The 16,654-nt window shown below is 39.7% G+C and overlaps 1 protein-coding gene and 2 long non-coding RNA genes across 31 annotated transcripts in view; 1 reads left to right on the top strand and 2 right to left on the bottom strand.

The window, feature by feature from the left end:
• The window catches only part of LOC130282737 (uncharacterized), a 30,383-nt gene extending 24,276 nt beyond the window's left edge, over positions 1-6,107 (bottom strand). The window contains exon 1 of the long non-coding RNA XR_008846511.1: positions 6,081-6,107. This is a non-coding gene — a long non-coding RNA (uncharacterized LOC130282737). The remainder of the gene's footprint in view (positions 1-6,080) is intronic.
• Positions 1-16,654, top strand: part of KCNMA1 (potassium calcium-activated channel subfamily M alpha 1) — a 550,733-nt gene that overhangs the window by 85,668 nt on the left and 448,411 nt on the right. The gene's annotated exons all lie outside the window — the stretch shown is intronic.
• The window catches only part of LOC130282736 (uncharacterized), a 70,394-nt gene that overhangs the window by 26,738 nt on the left and 27,002 nt on the right, over positions 1-16,654 (bottom strand). The window contains exon 2 of the long non-coding RNA XR_008846510.1: positions 7,074-7,289. This is a non-coding gene — a long non-coding RNA (uncharacterized LOC130282736). The remainder of the gene's footprint in view (positions 1-7,073; positions 7,290-16,654) is intronic.

Genomic DNA, 16,654 nt, shown 5'->3' with positions numbered 1-16,654 from the left:
TTGAATTTCTTTTCTGTCTGACTACAGTGCTCTCTGCTGACACCTCTGTCCATGTCAGGAACTGTCCAGAGCAGTAGAGGTTTGCAATGGGGATTTGCTCCCGCTCTGGACAGTTCCTGACATGGACAGAGGTGTCAGCAGAGAGCACTGTGGTCAGACAGAAAAGAAATTCAAAAAGAAAAGAACTTCCTGTGGAGCATACAGCAGCTGATAAGTACTGGAAGGATTTAGATTTTTAAATAGAAGTAATTCACAAATCTTTTTAACTTTCTGGCACCAGGTGATTAAAAAAAAATAATTTTTCCACCGGAGTACACCTTTAAGGCTGAATTCAAATGTTGCATGTGCATTTTGGTACTGTTGCGAAATTGTTGTGGTACAGCAAAATTGCAGTAAAAACGATGTAGTACCACAACAGTACGGTGGTGAAACTGCAATACAACTGCAACGTGTGAACACAGCTGTAAAGCTTGTCTTCTGAAACAGTATTACTTTCGCTAAAATATGCAGATATTTTAATGCAACTAGTTATCGATAAAACATTTAATTAAACACATGTGTACTGCGCTTAGTTCATATAGTTACATGGGTATGCTGCTTTAAGGGTGCATTCACACTAGGGTTTGGGCATACAGCTGCCGGACCTTTGCCGCATCTAATTCATTTAAATGAGCCAGCTGAAGTAAGATAGTGACTCTGGTCGGCTCATTTAAGCACCAAATTCGTTTTATTGCAGGACTGAAAACCGTGGCAAACCTGGATACGGTGCAAAAATGAGCCGACCAGAGTCACTATCTGGCTCATTTAAATGAATCGGATGCAGGGTGGGTCCATTCATTAAATGAGAATAATGCACACAGTTACTGTAGGTAGGGTGGTTCATTAAGAGGGCCACAGTGATGCCACAATACGGAGGTAAAGATCACTAGTATTCTCCTTATTTTCTACATTATGTAAAAGAAAAAACTAGAAAGAATGACTTTCATCAATATCACAATTCGTTATAAGAGAGTTCCATAACATCATTTTTATTTGTAAAATATTAAAGTCATAACTTAGGTAAAATTCATCTGGGCGCCATTTAAAACGGTATGCTATCATTTTATAGACAGGAGTTTGCATATTTTACATGTCAGATAGTGTGGTAATTGTTGTTTATAGACTTATATACATAAAATCCTAATTTCTATTTAGCTAGGACATATGGAAATTGTCAATACATAGAATAACTTTCCAGTGTATGCAAACAAATAAGGTGAAAGTCACAAACTGTGCAAAAAATTCAAACCATTTAGTCAAGCATAAAGTGATTATATATTAGGCAAATTCTCTACTAAAATCATAAAACAATTTATCAGAAATTACTCAAAACATTGTCTTTATTTTTATTTTATTTGTTGTGTTGTCATAGCTCTATAGCTATGTAGCTGTTAATTAAGCCTATCACCGGCCGAAGCGATTAGCTGAGCACAGAGTGACTTGTTGGTCACCAAAGGCAGGAAGAAGACTGGGAGGATCAAGATCAATTTCAGTGGTACTAGGGAAGTGCGGAAGGTACATTAAGCTTTGCAGAATGGCAAAATAAAATTTTTGTTGGAGTTCTCCTTTAACAAATGCCATGGAACATTGTAAGCAGTAGAGTTGAGCTGTCCTTTACAAGCGGTTTTGTTTAAGTGGACTGAATTATGTTTATTGCATTCATTAACAGGATCTGGTAAGAAGAAATTATATTATATATACTTATTAGTATGTGCTTAGAGCAGATTCTTCCCATATACAGACAGTTTTTTTTTTTTTTTTTTACAAACCTCAAATGATAAACATTGCAATTAACGTGCTGAAGCATTAAATTATTAATAAGAGTGTAGTAAAGCAATGTATACTGTAACCTAATAGTGGGAAAATGCAGTGTTTTACAACATAGAAAAACATGTCTACTGCTTTTTTTTCTTAATGGCTGTTAACAATATTTGCCACCATATGGCGTACAGTGGAATACGTCAGAGGCATATATTGAAGGTAAGGGCGTATGTTCCATAGTGGCGGATGATGTGTTTTCTATAGAGCCCCTGGAGAGAGGCGGTCCTGTCCTGTTTGGTCCCATTCCTGTTTCCATGGTAAGAAACTGTGCGAAAACTCCTCTCTCCGTTGAACTGCATTGTTAACAAATTAATGGAGGGCAGTATTGACCAATTGGTCATGGAAAGCAAAGGGGAAATAAACTCCAGAACTTTCTTTGCTGGGGGCAAAATCAGATGCCATAAAAGGAGGCCCAAACTTTCCAGCATATATCTCCAACATGCATAAAAAATAAATTATGAAAGGAGCCCAAATCATTTCCATCAAATGAATAGGAAGGAATATGAAAACCTACTTCAACTTATGGGGGAAATGTGAAATTCACAAGAACAGTAAATGTGATGCAGTGAACGCGGAACTGTACCATTAGTGTGAATGGGTGTTCCGCGAGACCTGTTCACACTGCAGAATTTCAGCCGCTGAAATTGTTCCGCGCAAAGAAAGAACATGTTCATTCTTTGCGCGGAATTCCGCGAGTACTGCGTAGCCGTCGATGGTGACTACCGCTGAAGTATTTTCGGCTGCAGCCGCCTGACGGAATCTCAGCTTGCTGAATTCCGCGAGCGGAGATTCCGCAGTGTGAACATACCTTAACAAAATCACTCATGATACATTGATTCCCAAATAACAAAATGTATCACCCAAATTATTATGTTTTAAACACATTGGTACACAAAAGTTGCTGCAGTGGCATAGCAGTATATATGAGAAGAATTCATCTCAGTTTATTAGAAACGTAGAACTGGATCATAAACTACCATGGAGTCCTTGTATTGTGACAAATTTTTATTTTTTTATTTTTTACTTTTGTCAGTAAGAGTAGAGCTCATTGTATACTGTTCTGTAAGGCTGAAGTATTTGCTGCTAGAGTTCAGTTACAGTGGGGCAAAATAGTATTTAGTCAGCCACCAGTTGTGCAGGTTCTCCCACTTAAAAAGATGAGAGAGGCCTGTAATTTTCATCATAGGTATACCTCAACTATGAGAGACATAATAATAAAAGAAAATCCATAAAATCAGATTATAACAAAGGCTACCATCAGTAAAATACTACGCCACCAGGGACTCAAATCATGCAGTGCCAGACGTGTCCCCCTGCTTAAGCCAGTACATGTCCGGGGCATGTCTGAAGTTTGCTAGAGAGCATTTGAATGATCCAGAAGAGGATTGAGAGAATGTCATATGGTCAGATGAAACCAAAGTAAAACTTTTTGGTAAAAACTCAACTTGTCGTGTTTGGAGGAGAAAGAATGCTGAGTTGCATCCAAAGAACACTATACATACTGTAATGCATGGGGGTGGAAACATCATGCTTTGGGGCTGTTTTTTTTGCTTAGGGACCAGGATGACTGATCTGTGTGAAGGAAAGAATGAATGGGGCTTTGTATCATGAGATTTTGAGTGAAAACCTCCTTCCATCAACAAGGGCATTGAAGATGATACATGGCTGGGTCTTTCAGCATGACAATGATCCCAAACACACCGCCTGGGCAATGAAGGAGTGGCTTTGTAAGAAGCATTACAAAGTCCTGGAGTGGAGTTTAAAGTCTGTGTTGCCCAGCGACAGCCCCAAAACATCACTGCTCTAGAGGAGATCTGCAGGGAGGAATGGGCCAAAATACCAGAAACAGTGTGTGAAAACCTTGTGAAAGCTTACAGAAAACGTTTGACCTCTGTCATTGCCAACAAAGGGTATGTAACAAAGTTTTGAGATGAACTTTTGTTATTGACCAAATACTTATTTTCCACCATAATTTGCTAATAAATTCTTTAAAAATCAGACAATGTGACTTTATGGATTTTTTTAATCATTATGTCTCTCATAGTTGAGGTGAACCTATGATGAAAATTACAGGCCTCTCTCATCATTTTAAGTGGGAGAACTTGCACAGTTGACTAAATACTTTTTGCCCCACTGTAATACCACTGAATATGTGAACATGTGGTATAGGGACTTATTGATCATTTTTGATAAGTGATGTTGGCACTGTAGTCCCTAGGTGTGTGGAATGTTTTGGGTATGTGTTGTAAATGTTAGATAAGGCTGTATAATATTTGCCAGAAGTAGTGGACACAGCTCACCCTTTAGCTCTCACCACGACATGGACAGGACCGGACCCCAGTCCGAGAAAGTAGCAGTAGACAAAGAGGAGTCCAGCGTGGTAGTTCAAGCAATACTTAGAAGTTTATTCAGCAATCAGCCAACATGGAAAACAGGTGACGCGTTTCGGCCATGCTATGTAGCCTTAGTCGTACGACTAAAGCTACATACCGTGGCCGAAACGCGTCACCTTTTTTCCATGTTGGCTGATTGCTGAATAAACTTCTAAGTATTGCTTGAACTACCACGCTGGACTCCTCTTTGTCTACTGCTGTAGAATATTGTTATATAAATGCCCTCATCATCATCTGAGGGTCGTCTGTTATGACCATACAAGACTTTTTGGCCTAATTTAGTAATAGTCCCCTATGCCTGGTTTACCTATTCTATTGGGACCACTGAGATTCCATATGTTAAGTTGTGGCTGGTTTGTTACACAAACATATCGTAAAGAGGTGTCTGTCAATTCTACTCCGTTAGAGATATTGTGCCGTTCATATCATACTAAGAATGTACCAAATGGTGAAATGGTCAGAACAAGACATAATTGCTCTGACCATCACACTTACCCCCAAAAGACCCAGGCGATAGGGACCTGCCTGTCACAAAGGAGATACCCTGAGTGGATATCGGCCAGGCCTGACTTACTAGATAAATCTCCTAGAAGGCAGGGTAAAAATTCTTGCTCTGTCATCTCTACCACCTTTTCTAAAAAGTATTTATTTGCAATATCATGCTTTAGTTTTCACCTGTTTTACATTAGATCCAGGTTACTTATAGGTAATTAATAAGGGGGTTGGGTTTGTGGTAAAAAAAAAAGGGCCCATATTTGGGCAATTTACTCTCCGCCAGCTTATTTCTTGACAAATCTCTATGTTCTTCAACGTGGCTGTCGTGTCTGGGCAGGTTTTACTGTGGTAATAAGATCTGTATTTGCTGTAAGGTTATGCTCCCCACTAGACATGTGAAGCCTTTGACTACAGATAAGACGTATCACACAATATGTGAACTGCTATACTACTTTTGTAGTTTATTTCATTACAAAAGCAGCCTTTATCAGATCCAATATGTGGGCTGCATTAATTGTATCTTGAAGGTCCAGAGATCCCACATGCTACCAGCATTTGTCCTTCGGCATTCAGGTTCAGAGCATAAAACAAGGTACTCTTCCCATTAAAGGGGTCATCCACCATAAGGTGATTTTAGTACGTACCTGGCAGGCAGTAATGGACATTCTTAGGAAGAATCTGTGCTTGTTTTGGGGCTAAATGGCTATGTCATGAGATTACCATAACACTGTGGCTAGCTGTTTTTGAACTGGTATTTCCTGTTTGACTTTTCTTTTTTTGACTACAAATCCCACAATTCCATTTTCTTCTTTCCCACACATCAGCCACCCCACCCATTGAAACATAAATGAGCTGCATCCATTCAAAAGACCTGTGGTTTTCAATCAGGGTGCCTACAGCTGTTGCATTAGTTGCAGATTGATCTCTCTCCCACCCAGCGATCGCACCACCCATTGAAGCAGACTTGCCCCCTGTCATCAGCTGACTAGTGATGTCTGATCTCGGCCGCATTGCAAGCTGGGAAAATTCTGAGACAACAGTAATTTTGTATGCTGTTAAAAATAAATATTTGGGTGAAAATCACAGAAGAATTGTGAGAAAACCGTCACACACAGGTACAGACACTATATTATGAACTACACTAACTTTACAGCCCCTGTAGCATAGTCAAATAAAAAAAAAAAAAAAAAGGAATACCCCTTTAAAGGCAGAGACCACATCAAGAAACACAGTGATGACATGCAAAGCTACCAAACATCTCCAAGGTATGAACTATCACTGTGATTTGGGATTATTTAGTTGAGTTCATGGTTATTAATTGCATATACCTACTTTACAGCTCTGTACACATTTATTGGGTTTTCTGTTTTCTCCCACTTTAACTGGTGTCCCATACATTTTCAGTATGATAGCAGCTTGTTATTGTATGTATCTTAGGTTTGCCCTTATGGTCTACTTTTTAGTACACAGCGTTACACCAATTTGTTTCGTATGCTTGTTCCGCATCAACCTCTTATTGTGTGTTTTTTTACTTAGAATAACATAATTTAGGGAAACTGTTATTCTGTATATGTCTCAATGTATTTCTAACAGCTAGCACACTATTGACTGATTTACTTCTTTTATATCTGTTCTGTTACTCACATTCTGTATCCATCGGTCTTAGAGGCCCAAAACGCATTCACTCTTTTTTGAAAAGTGTTTTCCCGTTGTTAGTCCCTTAATATAGCTGCTACAAGTATTATTTTACCAGATTACCAGGATTATTTTCTTTGCTTTGCTCATCTCTCCAGCCCTGCATTTCTGTACAAGTGGTCAGTAGCAAGAATTTTCAATGTTTGTTGACCCCCAATGGATAGATGCTAAATACTTATGGCTGGAATCCCCCTGCAAGGCTATGTAGATGACAACATCTGCGTTTGACATAAATCATTGTCTTTCCACTGCTTATTCAAATCTTCCAGACTCATAGATGGAGCAACCTAAAATAAAACAGTATAGCTGTCGCCTAGGAGTATATTAGAGCTGTAGAACAAGAGGGATTGTCATACACATTAGCTAGCAGTTTGGCATATTGTGTAGCAGGTATAAGAATAGACTTGTCTTCTGGTGCCAGAACAGTATAAATGTGAGTGACCCTGATTTGTTTATAACGTCAGTGGAAGAAGTGTCTGAATTAAGGTTTGGCAGCGATATGATTGGTAAACTTTAAATAAAACAGTTTATTTAGAAATGTAAACTTTTCTGATGTGTCACACATTAGTGTCTTCACAGTTTACAATAAAGCTGCGTCTCAGACATTGTGTTTATAACAGATGTGCTTACCATTGTTATAGTCGTCAGGCCATGCCACAAACCTCTGCTTCATTAATGTCCTTTTTTTTCCAGAAAATCCTTTTTCATCACTTAGCCTCCTTTCCTGGATACTTCATTTGATGTTTTCCAAGGTTTACTGTTTTCAAACATCTATTCTTGACTTGTAAATATGGCTTCCAGTCTTCCTCTGCCGTTATTCAAAATGTCCTGGTCCTCATAGGTACTCTGGGGAAATTGAATTGTTACTGAGGACATTTGTAACAAACAATATTCTAAAAGGACAGGGGTCTTCATGAATACAGAATAAAGTAGCTGAATTCCTTACTAAGTTTATTAAATCGCAAAGATGTAAAAAAATAAAATAATAAATAAGAGATGCCCTGCAGCAGTTGTTTGGGAAGTACACTCTTATTCTACGATTGAAACAAAGCAAACGCGTACAGTAATTTTAACAGTGACCTGAAGTTCTGAGTTTATAGACTATATGTCAGTCACTGCTTTAAGGTACTGCTTACCTTTTATTTATCCTCTCAAAATGTTGGCTGCTTGGCTACTTTTTAGCTTGACTCATAGATGCTGTAATAGTTAATTTAAAGGAATTTTACTAACAGAGCAGAGCGATGAACAGTGACAATACTGGTGTCTACTAAGAAGTTTCATCTCCTGTCTCATCACAGGTCCAGAGTCAGGGCTACCTCATCTATGGGGCAAACAATGTATCAGTCCCACTACGGCACTAATGCTACTTTCACATGGCCGTTCACATCCATTCCGTTCAGGGTACGTTCGGCACTTTTTTTTTCTTGCACTGAACAGACCCTGAAGTTGAACGGAGTACAAGGGAAACTGCCGGAGTCTGCTTTGGTACATGTATGGCTATTAAGGTCTATGGCTAAATTACTTATATGCATGTAGTTTTTTCAGCATATTGTTGAATATTCATCGCAGTGTCTGTTTGAGATTAGCCACACAGGCAGCAACTAATGTTATTTGCTATGATCTCTGTTAGAACTATTGTGTCTGAAAATAAAAGTAGTCCCCTCTCACAACATTTTAACAACCTATTTGGTGGGGTCCAACTAAAAACAATGATATAGTGCTCCAAAGATTATTTGGATAGATAAGTGATTATACTCACAAATTGGTATACTGGTCTATTATGTCGCACAATATTTTCTATTTTAACCCCTTAAGGACCAGGCCCATTTTGGCCTTAAAGACCAGACCAATTTTATTTGAGCATTTTCGTTTTTTCCTCCTCGCCTTCTAAAAATCATAACTCACTTACATTTCCATCCACAGACCCATATGAGGGCTTGTTTTTTGTGTCACCAATTGTACTTTGTAATGACATCACTTATTTTACCATAAAATGTACGGCGCAATCAAACAAATATTATGTATGTGGGGAAATTTAAAAGAAAACCGCAATTTAGGTTTTGTTTTCACGATGTACACTTTCCGGTAAAAATGACATGTTTTCTTTATTCTGTGGGTCAATACGATTAAAGTGATACCCATGATTATATGCTTTTCTATAACTGTACCGCTTAAAAAAAATTTCAAACCATTTTAACAAAATTAGTATGTTTGAAATTGCCCTATTTTGACCACCTATAACTTTCTCATTTTTCCGTATATGGGGCGATATGAGGGCTAATTTTTTGCACCATGATTGGTAGTTTTTATCAGTACCACTTTTGCTTAGGTTTTACTTTTTATAAATTTTTTATACATTTTTTTTGGGAATAAAATGTGACAAAAAAGCAGCAATTTTGGACATTTTTAATTTGTTACGTTTACGCCGTTCACCGTACGGGATAATTAACAATATATTTTAATAGTTAAGACTTTTATGCATGCGGCAATACCAAATATGTGTATTAATTATTTTTTTACGCTTTTTGGGGGGTAAAATGGGAAAAACTGACATTTTACTTTTTTATTGGTGGAGGGGATTTTTAAATTTTTTTTTTACTTTTTTATTTAACATTTTTTTACTTAGTTTTTTACACTTTTTATGTCCCCATAGGAGACTATTCATAGCAATCAGTTGATTGCTAATACTGTTCAGTGCTATGTATAGGACATAGCACTGCTCAGTATTATCGGTCATCTTCTGCTCTGGTCTGCTCGCTCTCGGGAGACGGCCGGCCATGCTGCGGGCGATCCGATCGTCCATTCAAAGTACCGCTCTGCTGCAGATGCTGTGATCTGTATTGATCATGGCATCTGAGGGGTTAATGGCAGACATCTGTGCGATCACGAATGTCCGCCATTACCGGCGGGTCCCTGGCTGCTAATAGCAGTCGGGACCTGCTGGGCATGACGCAAGCACCGCTCCGGTGCTCGAGATCATGGCGGCGCGTAAATGTACGTCATGGTGCGCTAAGTACCACGTCACCATGACGTCCATTTACGTCCATTGTCTTTAAGGGATTAAATCACTGGTCAGGTGAAGCTATCATCTGTTTGTCTTTCATGCCAGTTATAGGCCCTCAAACTTTTCACACTATTAAACTTTACTATATTATGTGCAACATCCTGAACAAAAGCCTTGCATGTTCCAAGCAGGCCATAAAGCTATTGCCAGTCGTTCCTCCTAAGCCTCTGTTTATTTTAGGTCTGCCCTTGGGAGTAGCTTACTAGCTAAACTAATTATACTCTTGCAAAGCGCCTTCCACGAGATAAAATTAGGGGATCATTCCCCATAGCTGCTGTGATGTAAATCTAGTAGCTAATTCAAGTAGGAAGCACAATGTGTTCTCCTGGAGTCGATGATTCATGATTCCAACTGGACAAAAAAAAAAAAAGAAGACAGCAGTGAATTATCATCTAGTGCAGTGGTCTTCAACCTGCGGACCACCAGATGTTGCAAAACTACAACTCCCAGCATGCCCGGACAGCTGTTGGCTGTACGGGCATGCTGGGAGTTGTAGTTTTGCAACATCTGGAGGTCCGCAGGTTGAAGACCACTGATCTCGTGAATATCTTCCTATAGCCCATGGTGCATTCAGTGCTCACTGATCCCTTGTTGGTGTGCAGCAATTGTGAACACTGGATTTCAGACCTGGAGTTTTTCTTGCTTTCTGCCATGAGATATTACTGTCATCCCTTTGTTCCTTGTGATTATATGAAAAACAGATCTCATGTAATCAGCTCAATGCACTGTAATACATTTATATACGAAACCTGTCTCTGTTGTGGTTTTGTCTAAGAATCCATTACTACATCTCACTGAAGGGGTACTCCACTGGCCAGCATTCGGAAGTAAATGTTCTGAACGCTGTTTTCGCGCTGCGGCGGTTGGCCGAACCCCTTGTGACATCACGGCCACGCCCCCTCAATGCAATAAGGCCCTTATAGTACCTCCTTATGCCTCTGGTTTTTAATACATCTTTTTCTGACAGATTCTGTATGGCATGCTTCTTAGACTGGATACTGAGGGAGATTTATCAAGGGATTTAAGCAGCTTTTGTGGGTAAGCAAATGTGGTGTTCCGGTACCGTATTGCATCAAGTACCTAGTGTAGAGGTCCCCAAAGTCAGAGTAACTACGTTCCGGTAAGGTTCCTCAGGTGGGACAGCCCCTAGTCGCCTCTCCTTAAGTTTAACTTGTATATTAATAAATGTATATATTAGTAATTCTATCTATATTATATAGGAATGTATAGTACTTACCTTGTTCAGAGTCGCAGGACCTTCGGTCATGTGGCCAGCCTGGCGGCCTTTATGGTGTGTTGCGGGACCTTGGAAGGTCCTTGGGTTACGTGTTGCCCAGCATTCTCTGTAATGGTGATTGACATCCGTATGGACCAATTAGCTTTAGTCCAGCCTCTGCCCATATAAGGGAGCTGTGTCCGATTATCGCTCTCTTGGGTTGCTGCTCTCGTGGATGCCGGACTAACAGGACGGTGTGCTACGCAACTTTCAACGACACGCTAGGCCTCAAAACCTACGGCCTCAGCAGAACCAAAAATCGTGAGTCTTATACTAATTCCTGCTAATGCTAGCCTGACTACTGGACCGCAACTAATTCTCTAAATCCAGTGGAGCAATGCAATAGTCTAGAGCCTCTTAAAGCTAAAGTCCCAACCATTGTCAATCTCCAAAAGGAAGCTATATTGATGAGAGACTGTTATGTTGATGAAGTGTACAGAAAATCTTCAGTAAAGTTAACGCTGTTTACAGAAGCTTTCCGGTTGTGGACAATCCATTATTACTATCTACTTAAACTCAGTATCATCTACCTCCCTATCGTTCCTGGGAAGGGCAACGGTAGGAAAAGCTTTATTGAGGAGCCCTCACCCTGGTGTCATGAATAGCAAGGGTTAACAAACACCCTTTATTACCTGCACAGCTACACTCCCCATACCCTACACCCCCCAAGCTACCACACAAAAAAATACCAGTCTGCCCTACCTAAGCTATTTTCGGTTTTTACTTTGCCGTGGTCCAGGATTTATCATTGCGAAAGTTGCACGTAAGCAAATAAAAGTCGCAAACCCTCTTCAAAAAGTCACAAGTGTAAGCAAGGTCAGACCTGGCTTACAAACTTGCCTATGACAGCATTTACAAAAAGTCGCACAAAAAGTCCCACATGAGACTTTTTGTGCGACTTTTTATACTTTCATTTTCATAGGTACGGTGGGACGAGCGGGTAGGAGATGTACAGGAGGGTGACAAGCTTGTCACCCGCCCGCACATCTTCCACCCACTCAACACTACTACAACTTCCAGCATATCCCTACTGTAAGGGCATGCTGGGAGTTGTAATCATGCAGTGGGGGCAGGTGACAAGCTTTTCACCTGCTTGCACATCTCCCCCCAGCCCTGCTGCATGACTACAACTCTCATTATGTGTATACTGTAAGGGCATGCTGGGAGTTGTAGTTATGCATTGCGGTGCGGGCGGGAAATGTGTGGGTGGGTTACAATAAATGTACTAACCTGTTTTGCTTTTTTTTTCTTTCTGTCTCATATCAGATCCATGTATCCTGTGGACTATGATAATGACCAGTGTTTTTTTTAATGTTAATAAAATGGTTAACGAGGGCTTATGAGGGAGTGTTTTTTTGGAATAAAAGTTTTTTAAACATGTTGTTTTTTTTTTTATTATTTACTTTTCAGGCTTAGTAGTGGAAGCTGTCTTATAGACATAATCCATTACTAAGCCAGGGCTTAGGGTTAGCACAAAAAACAGCTAGCGCTAACCCCCGATTATTACCCCGGTACCCACCACCACTGGGGTGCCAGAAAGAGCCGGTACCAACAGGCCCGGAGCGTAAAATATGGCACTCCTGGGCCTAGGTGGTAAAAGGCTGGTATTATTTAGGCTGGGGAGGGCCAGTAACAATGGTCCTAACACACCCTGGTAACATCAGGCTGTTGCTGCTTGGTTGGTATTTGGCTGAGAATGAAAATATGGGGAATCCTATGCGATTTTTTTTTCCCCATAAATAATTAAATAATAAAAGAAAAATGCATAGGGTTCCATGTATTTTTGTATTTTTATTCTCAGCCAGATACCAACCAAACAGCAAGGGCCTGACGTTACCAGGGTGGGCAAGCACCATTGTTACTGGCTCTCCCCAACCTAAATAACGCCAGCCTGTTACCGCCTAGGCCCTGGAATGCCATATTTGTTGCTCTGGGCCTGTTAGTACCGGCTTTTCCCGACACCCCTGTGGCGGTGGGTACCTGGGCAATAATGGGGGGTTACGGCTAGATGTTTTTGGTGCTAACCCTAAGCTCCGTCTTCTACTACTAAGCCTGTAAAGTAAATAAAAAAAACTTTAAAAAAACTTTAATCCAAAAAACACTCCCCCACAGGCCCTCATTACAAAATGTTGTTTATATTAAATAAAAATACGCTGGCCATCGTACTCTACTAAATCTTAAGTAGCCCACAGGAAAGACGGATCTTAAATGAAAGGAAAAACAAACAAAAAATGGGTTAGTACATTTAGGGGGGGGATGGTAAAATTAATTTAATAAACACACTTTTTTTTTTTTTGCTTATATGTGCTAAGAAAATGGTATTCCAAAGTGATTTTATTGGTTTTCGCCAAATTTTTATTGGTGAGCCAAATTTATCAACACCATGTGATAGTATGATAAATATGTCAAACATAAGCAAACCCAAAGAAAAATAAAAATGCCCACAGAACTCGCTTACCAAAGCAACGATGATAAATGTCCCCCATTGTCCCCAAGGAGAATCAGTACATACAACATCTAAAGAAGTTTGTACAGTATAACACTGAGGCTGTGCGACTCACCTCTTGAGCCTCACTATACAGGCTCTGTGCATAAAGCTTTGCCATATGCATGAACCCTTGAGCATTGTTATGCCACATATCGTATTAAGGCTGTGTGAAAATGGTCTGTGGGAAAATGCCTAAATATTTTGTATTTCTACTCCGAACCCTATACTGACATGCATGTTTTGTGTTGCTTTATGCATGTGACTGTTTGCAGTACCACTACGCTTAAATGGAGGGCGTCCATATGCACATCTTGTTAAAAGGCTGGTAGTGAGGTTTACCAGGCTTTACTTTCCTATATCTGTATATATGATAAACAACTGATAATATAACAGCCCAAAGTTATTGCCGAGCAGGTTAGAACTGACTTGTACAAACAATAAATGTGACACAACAAGTGTGTAAATCTAGACTTAGGCTTGTGTGCCCTGTATCTTCTCTCCTGTCAGATGAAATACTATAAAGTGCAGCCAGTTTAGCTTCAACAAATAGAAGTATACAGAGAATAAATTATTTATCATAGTCTATTAATGTTTATTCATCTAGATAATTATTTATTATTATTCCCCAGTGTGAAAGAGTATGCATGGGTAAGGTGAACAAATACAAAGATTGAAGAAGCAACTGAGGAAAGTGCTTAGTTATAGAGTCTGAGCCAGATGGTAATATATTAGATAGCACAGTAGATGCAGTGAGGACCTAGAAATGGTGCCCTAGATAAGGCAGTCATTGGAGGAAATTCAGAGAGTCCTCTCCTAAAGGGAACAGAGAAAGAAAGGTTTTCTATAGATAGAACTAATGCATAGATAGTATGCTGGACTGACAAAGCTAGTCCTCACCACTAAGAGAAGGAGGCTGTGCTCCATCTGTACCTACTGTCTGTCCTCACTATGACGAGATTATACTAGATCTACTGATAGTAGATTCAGGTGGAGATATAAGTAAACAGGCCTAAGCCTCTGACAAGCCTAACAGTAATAACTATAGTCCAAACAAAAGAACCAAAAAGTGGCACCGATACCTTTTAACCCTCTATCACCACGAGATGGATATGCTCACACTAGGCAGGAGACCAGTACAAACCGTATACGGCGGTGCTAGGACAATTGAAACAGAAGTCATCAATAGATAAAATGAAGAAAAGGACAGGCGACTGGCGGCGGTTTCACACAATGAATGCGCTTCGTCCGGCCGACCGAAGCGCATTCATTGCGTGAAACCGCCGGCAGTCGCCTCTGAGCGCCCCACGCTGTCTTGAAGATCCCTCCGGAGGAGCGACCCGAGATGGGAGCCGAGTGACCAGGTCCATGCGGTGAGTGCAGGACGCCTGTCCTTTTCTTCGTTTTATCTAGTAATAACTATAGCTTTAGCCAATGATTTGTTTGCCATTTAGACTTTTTAATGCCATGCTTTATTGTTATTTCAGGAAAGACTAAGCAGGACATTCACTGGAATAATATTGATTATTGGCTTGTGCTATTGTTTTAGGTCTAAACTGGCTTTCTGTTAAAAGATAATGGTAAAAATATGGATAAGGTCTAAGATTTATGTAGACGTAATCCACTGGCTACCATGTGTTGGGAGAAAAAAAATGGTATATAAGTAATGGGGAACCCATTCCATTCCAGTCTGTTTGCCTGTCCGTCTGAATCTATCATATATATATACATATATATATATATATATATATATATAGAAAAGCAAATGGAGCAGCACTCACGAATGGGAACAGATGCAATGGGTGCAGGCTGTGGATGGGCCCTGGTCCTCGGGCCCCAATTAGATACAGCAACCAAGTAGACGCAGCAGCACTCCAGCATAGTGAAAATAGTGACTTTTATTTATCACCAAAATGCAATAGCGACGTTTCAACCACCTCACATGGCCGTCCTCAAGCTTGAGGACGGCCACGTGAGGTGGTTGAAACGTCGCTATTGCATTTTGGTGATAAATAAAAGTCACTATTTTCACTACGCTGGAGTGCTGCTGCATCTACTTGGTTGCTCTATATATATGTACTCAACGTATCTTAGGTTGCCATAAGCGCAGTACGAAATATTATTCCTATTACGATAAAGGTTTATAATGTTACATAATACTTTGTGCCTTTCATGTTCTGAAAACATTCATTAGTTTAATCTCTCATTTGTTACAGTGACATTGCATTCATTGGATTAGGAGCCCTGCATATGTTGTCTATAATGTCCTGCGAGTTGGAATGAAGGGTAAATGACAAGGCGTCATGGCAGAGGGGGATAGACACAGCAGCTGTGCACAGGAAAGGCCTGAGATTGTCACACACCAGGATATGCCAATCAGGAAACTCAAAAGGAACATAGCAAAGGAACTTTAACTATTGCCTCTCTGTAAGACGCCTTACAGTAGCCTGTAGAGTGGGAGTAGCTTGTAAGGTGTCATAGACTGAGCTAGGGATAAATGAAAGTGTGATTTAATTGCTTAGTCGTCCAGTCCTATTTATCAGTAAATGGTTACTAATGTGGGCAGGAAATGAATTGCAAAAAATCTTATTTATCCATCCGTGGCATTACTATACATTATTAATATGCCTATTTTAGTAACTTATAAAGTATAGCAGCAATAACTTCAGTAGTGATACCTTTTATAGCTCATTACTATACTGTACCCTTATGATAATCCATTATTCACAGTATTATTCACAGGCTGAAGGTACAAAAAAAAAAAAAAAAAAACAAGATGGCATTAGTGAGATGAAATATGGAATTAAAGTGATTGTATGAATGCAGATATTGTAGATGTAGTCATTTCCCAGGTATCTAAGAAGAGTGTCAGACTAAGATTCCTTGGAACTGACGGGAAAAATACTAAAAACCCACTCTCCACACTCATATCTACTTAAAGCAAACTATGCTGTTAACATTGAATACACATGTCATATCTGCAATATGGACTAATAGGGTATTAGTAAAGTAACCTAAAATAGCTATAGTGAATTAGGCTAAAATAGATAAAAGTACTGGGGAGAATAAATAATAACTGTAAAAACACAAACTGTCTGGTTTTACCTAAAGTGTCCAATCACGAATCAGATTTCTGTTTTAATTTATTCCCCTCATTATGTATATGATTTATTCTCTCCCACTCAGTGTGCATGGCACAGATAGCCAAAAGTTGCTAAGGTCTCTTTCTCCTTTATGAGAACCCACAAGGTCTATCTTTTCTATATGAGGGCTTAGGAAGTCTCTCTTTTCTATATGAGGGCCCATAAGGTCTCTCTTTTCTTTATGAGGGCTTAGAAAGTCTCTCTTTCCTATATGAAGAGACCGGTACTATAACTGCAGCATTG

This window comes from Hyla sarda, chromosome 7, assembly GCF_029499605.1.
Source record: "Hyla sarda isolate aHylSar1 chromosome 7, aHylSar1.hap1, whole genome shotgun sequence".
Classification (NCBI taxonomy): domain Eukaryota; kingdom Metazoa; phylum Chordata; class Amphibia; order Anura; family Hylidae; genus Hyla; species Hyla sarda.
This window is presented reverse-complemented; position numbering and strand designations above follow the sequence as displayed.